General features: G+C 44.2%; 1 long non-coding RNA gene across 1 annotated transcript; it reads right to left on the bottom strand.

Annotated features, from left to right (window-relative positions):
- Positions 1 to 513: 513 nt before the first annotated feature.
- Positions 514 to 5452, bottom strand: LOC136767414 (uncharacterized). The gene is made up of 2 exons (XR_010821826.1): positions 5366 to 5452; positions 514 to 2469 (listed from the first exon to the last, which is right to left on the bottom strand). It is a non-coding gene; the product is annotated as an uncharacterized LOC136767414 (long non-coding RNA).
- Positions 5453 to 5952: the final 500 nt, after the last annotated feature.

Below are 5952 nucleotides of genomic sequence, written 5' to 3'. Positions count from 1 at the left end.
ATTGTTTGGAAATGTGAAATACCATTAAAACATTAAAACAATATTGACGATATTGAAGCTATGGCTTAAAGCTGAAACCATCCTAGTGTCAGCTGCTAAAACACCAAATTTTATTTTTTGGACATGTCATCAGTGGTGAAGGCATTAGATGTGAACTGTGCTCAAATGAAATGCGGTGTTTGGTTTGAGAGAAACATTTGAGAGACAGCTGGGGTAGTCAGAGCCCTTGGAGTGCCCCCCCCAGCCCCTAGCCCCTGACCTCCCTCTCACACTGACGGTCTCCGTGCTGATGGGCCTCAGTGTGACTCCCTGCTTCCGGTGCCGCCCTCAACAGCACACACTGGCAGAGAGGTGCCGGCGCCCGCAGGGTGAAACCACACCGTCACAGCTGTCAAAACAGGACTGTGTTCCCTCAGATAATTAAATGGTCAAATGCCCTCCTCTCGTTTGTAAACTTTTACAATCTCATTTATAAACTGTGCCTTATTGTTATTATTAGACATACATTTGTGATTAAAAAAGCAAAGACCTTTATTTCCAGACAGCATAAAAGGTCACGACCCATGTCTTGTAACTATACCAGACAGATACAAGACATAAAGCCTCTGAGTGCACCCTGTGGTTTTAGAAAAGTAGAAGTGAAAGATGCAGCCAAAATCAAATAAAATGAGCCCTAGATCCCTTTAACCTTCATATTTGGAGAGTATATAACATCTGACATATTAGATTTATTCAAACAAAATTAATCCGTATCATGGTCTGGAGTATTGAGGAGTTCTTCTAAAAATAGCTGATCAACATCAACAACAGGTACATGAGAAACACAAAATAGAAACAGTAACTTTAGAACACAAAAACTTTAAACACTGCAGAATAAGAGCAAACACACAAATGATGACCAAAACATGAAATGTGAAGTAAAAGATCAGTGTTCCTCAGGGCTTAAAAAAGGATTTCAGCCAGGAAAATGCATCCCAGCCCGCCCAATCATTTGCAGCATGCTATTTGATTCTGCAAATCTCGGAGGTGACTGATCACCTTTGTAATGTTGGATTCTGAATCTGGAATGAATGTGCAACAGTGATCACCGATAAGAGTACATACACCTCCTTCCTTCGCCAATAGGTAATCTAAGGCTACTCCGTACTGCAGCGAGACCAGGTGGCTGGACTGACAGCTTTGCCTGCCCCAAACCATGGGAGGTTTCCTGCACCAAATCTGGTACCACCAGAGGAGCGGAGGTGTCTCTGGGGACTCCTGAAGCAAGTTCTCTATTTACCCTATGGTCTGGAGATGGGGAACTATAAATTATACTTACAGAAGCCTTCAAAGTTACCAGGGCACAGCAGCCAGACCAATTGAAAGGTAGGTAAGAATATGCAAGATCACCGCACAACCAATAGTGGTCATATGGAGTTGGGGCACCAAGGGGACCCGGGACCAATGCAGTGGGCTCAGAGGTTATCTGGCGATGTCCAACAATAATAGTATGATTTGTTTTAGCATGTATGTCAAAGTGGTGGTTGGCACGACAATGAGTAAACCCCAAAAATGGGCCAGAAGCGTTGGAGCAGACACAATCATCAGGGCTGTCTTTATAAGGGGCCACAGCCAGAGTGTCAGGCCTCTCTTCAGATGGAGCGGAGAATATACGGTGACACCAAACCCCACATTCTTTAATGTGATTGTGGATGCTCAGTGCTTGGGCGGTCAATGAATCGGGAAAGGTGTCCCGTGCTACAGCACTTCCGTTGGAAAGGGCCGCGAGCAGAGCGAGGGCGGTTGTGCATTGATCAGTTTGAATTTGGCCCGCATACACAGCTTTCATTTGGAGCGCTAATAAGATACATATGAACGGATGCCCTTGAATAGGTTGGGGAATTAGGTGCCATGGGGAGTCTGCAGAGTGGGGGGCAGCTGCACACACATAACAAGATACATTTGTCAGTTGCCTAGCAGTGAAATTACACAGAGACCACAAGGAATTGCGAATATGTGTCAACTGGTCATTGGGCTGATAGTCTTTGTGTATGCGTCCGCCTTCTCTACGCAGTCTGGTTTGGGAGCGGCTATTGTTAATGTCCTGCCGTTGGACAGCCATGTTGTTGTCCTGTGCTGATGTTGTGGAGCCGCTCCAGTGTAGGAGAGCGAAGGCGATGACCAGCAGGATGAGACTGGAGCCAGCCATCACCAAGATGTAACATTCTTCTCTGGCGAGGTTGTAGGTGCCTCCTCTTCTTCGCTTTGATCTGGGATGACCCGACAGTGCCTGGCGTGGATCCACGTATCCCTCTCCGCCACTTTCACTGCCATCGGGGTCATCTGGAGCACCCTGTGTGGTCCCTTCCATCTTGGGTCTTTCCAGTGCTTCCTTGACCACCTCAAAGTCACCAGGCTGGATCCTGTGGCTCCCAGGGTTCTGCAGGGCCATACTCAATCATGTCTTCCTCCATTCCTGGAAGGGTCAGCCTGTTTTGGGGGAAGTAGAGTGTTAGTCATCCTCACAGGTCGTCCTGTGATGACCTCAGGGGGGGATAATCCCGTAGCAGTGTGTGGTCTGCCCGCATATACATCAAGGCCAATGGCAACACCTGCATTCAACTCAAACCAGTCATAGTCAACTCAACTCAACAGCAGTCAGTTTAATGCAGCAGGAGCAACAGTCAGAGAAGTGAGTACTGTATTTATTATTGTATTTATTTTAAATAATTACACATTCGTACCTAATAGAACACATATTTCTAAGTGTTGGCAACAAGTATGAGTGTGTTGTTTAATACCTAAGCAAAACATTTTCTATAAAATACTTTTGGAGCTGCAGGCATTCTTATGGTTTAGTTTTATGGTGGTTGTTGTAAGATATGTAGTTTTAATTTCCAATAGTCTAGAGATTATTTCCAAAAAGTGGCATGTCCTCGTATCATTGCATCCTGGCCTGAGATCCAGACTGACAGCCCGTGCACGTGTGTACACACATAAGAACATAAGAACATGCGAAAGTTTACAATCAAGAGGAGGCCATTCGCCCCATCGTGCTCGTTTGGTGTCCATTAATAACTAAGTGATCCAAGGATCCTATCCAGTCTGTTTTTAAATGTTCCCAAATTGTCTCTTCAATCACATCGCTGGGGAGTTTGTCCAGATTGTGACGACTCTCTGTGTGAAGAAGTGTCTCCTGTTTTCTGTCTTGAATGCCTTGAAGCCCAATTTCCATTTGTGTCCCCGGGTGCGTGTGTCCCTGCTGATCTGGAAAAGCTCCTCTGGTTTGATGTGGTCGATGCCTTTCATGATTTGAAGACTTGAATCAAGTCCCCATGTAGTCTCCTCTGCTCCAGGGTGAAAAGGTTCAGTTCCCTCAGTCTCTCAGTAGGACATTCCCTTCAGACCTGGAATAAGGGCCGGATTAAATCAAAACTTTGACCCACCTGCTAATAGCAAACTACAAACCTGTACATCATAGCGGTTACATTTCTGATTAGAAGCCACAACTGAGTACAGTTCTGTAGTTTGCTATTAGCGGGTGGGTCAAAGTTTTTATATTTAATCCAGCCCTAAGTCTGGTTGCTCTCCTCTGAAATGTCTCTAGAGCAGTGATATCTTTCTTGACACACACACAATTGCAACCATGGCATATACACCGATCAGCCATAACATTATGACCACTGACAGGTGAAGTGAATAACACTGATAATCTCGTTATCATGGCACCTGTCAGTGGGTGGGATATATTAGGCAGCAAGTGAACATTTTGTCCTCAAAGTTGATGTGTTAGAAGCAGGCAAAATGGGCAGCGTAAGGATCTGAGCGACTTTGACAAGGGCCAAATTGTGATGGCTAGACGACTGGGTCAGAGCATCTCCAAAACTGCAGCTCTCGTGGGGTGTTCCCAGTCTGCAGTGGTCAGTACTATCAAAAGTGGTCCAAGGAAGGAAAAGCGGTGAACCGGCGACAGGGTCATGGGCGGCCAAGGCTCATTGATGCACGTGGGAGCGAAGGCTGGCCCGTGTGGTCCGACCCAACAGACGAGCTACTGTAGCTCAAATTGCTGAAGAAGTTAATGCAGGTTCTGATAGAAAGGTGTCAGAACACACAGTGCATCGCAGTTTGTTGCGTATGGGGCTGCGTAGCCGCAGACCAGTCAGGGTGCTCATGCTGACCCCTGTCCACTGCCGAAAGCGCCTACAATGGGCACGTGAGCATCAGAACTGGACCACGGAGCAATGGAAGAAGGTGGCCTTGTCTGATGAATCACGAGTTCAAGTTGTTGACTTGGCCTCCAAATTCCCCAGATCTCAATCCAATCGAGCATCTGTGGGATGTGCTGGACAAACAAGTCCGATCCATGGAGGCCCCACCTCGCAACTTACAGGACTTAAAGGATCTGCTGCTAACGTCTTGGTGCCAGATACCACCGCACACCTTCAGAGGTCTAGTGGAGTCCATGCCTCGACGGGTCAGGGCTGTTTTGGTGGTAAAAGGGGGACCTACACAATATTAGGCAGGTGGTCATAATGTTATGGCTGATTGGTGTATATATATAGGCTATGTAGTAATTTTAATAGTAGCCCAGATTTTTGACTGTTTTATAAAGATATAACACCTGAGAAAGTTATTTTAAAAATACTAATAATTAATTCATTAAAATCAGCCAATAATTACATTAATGAATAACCTTAACTAAGTATTGTTCCCTCACTGTTAGATTAACCCTTTACACCATAGTAGAGGTTCTCTCTCTCAATATCTTGATGTAACAATAAATGTCTATATGATCTTGGACATTTTCAGAAATTTAGTTTGTGGTGTTAAAATTGAATGCCACTGCACACTTAATGTCATTTCTAGCACTTTTATAATTTTCCTGTATCTACTCCTGTTCCTATGCCCCTCATCACTTTATACTGTTAAAACACGAAAGGGTACAATTTCGTAATTTTCAATTTACCACTTGGCCGTTTTTTTATCTAGCCCTACACCATAGACATGAAATATGCAATGTGACATATTTTTGTAGGATATAAAAAAAGATTTTGCAGCGTGAGATATTTTTGTGGTATATGATTTTTTTGTTCTCAATGTGTTACATAAAATAAAAATATTTCCTGGTATATGACTGTAATACATTTTAAGGAGTTTACTATTATGATTTCTTAGCAGAAGTCTTAATGACTTACAGCAGTCACAAGAAAACATGTTTTTACCAAATAACAGTAAGAGCAATGAACTACAGATTAGCCTAGTTGTTAGTTCAACTCTGGCTTATTTGCCATTTCTATGTATACTTCTTTTTATATTTATATCACTCAAAGTATTATACATAGAAACATAGATATAGGGCAAATTACAGACATGGGTTTGTACATACCTGTTCTGCTGTTCTGAAGATGGTTAGTCTTTCAGCTCAGATTGCAGAGAAGCACTAGGGGCTCGGATGTGTTTCATACACTGTGAAGGGAGACGTGTCTTTTTGTGGAGGCGGGAAGGCTGGAGGGCAGAAGGGGGTGTGTCTTTTGCTTAACAATAATGATAAACATTAGCAGCTTGCACATGTGTCCTGACCATCATTTTAAGCCGTGTTCACTAGTGTGTATTGACAGGTATGGCTTGTGGGGACACAGCTATGGAGTCCTGCCAGGGGTGGATAAGGCATATCAGGGGGTATTTCCCCCGCTGTCTGGCCAGGGAAAACATCGCCTGTGATGGAGAGGAAAACCTACAACTCACAACTAAAGTCTTAAAATGGACACTCCTCTCACCTCCTACAGACAAAGATGTGAGCTTCAGCACACAAATGTTTTATTGCACATCCTGACTGTTCATCTCAAGGTACCTAACTTTTAAGTGAAAGGAATCAGTGAACAAGATTACATTCATCTAGGCATAGTCTATGTCACCAGGCCTGCAGTTTCACTTCTTTGTTCTCACAGTCACAAACACACGCTGATCTGCACC

The sequence above is a fragment of the Amia ocellicauda genome, chromosome 14 (assembly GCF_036373705.1).
Source record: "Amia ocellicauda isolate fAmiCal2 chromosome 14, fAmiCal2.hap1, whole genome shotgun sequence".
In the NCBI taxonomy this organism is placed as follows: Eukaryota; Metazoa; Chordata; class Actinopteri; order Amiiformes; family Amiidae; genus Amia; species Amia ocellicauda.
This window is presented reverse-complemented; position numbering and strand designations above follow the sequence as displayed.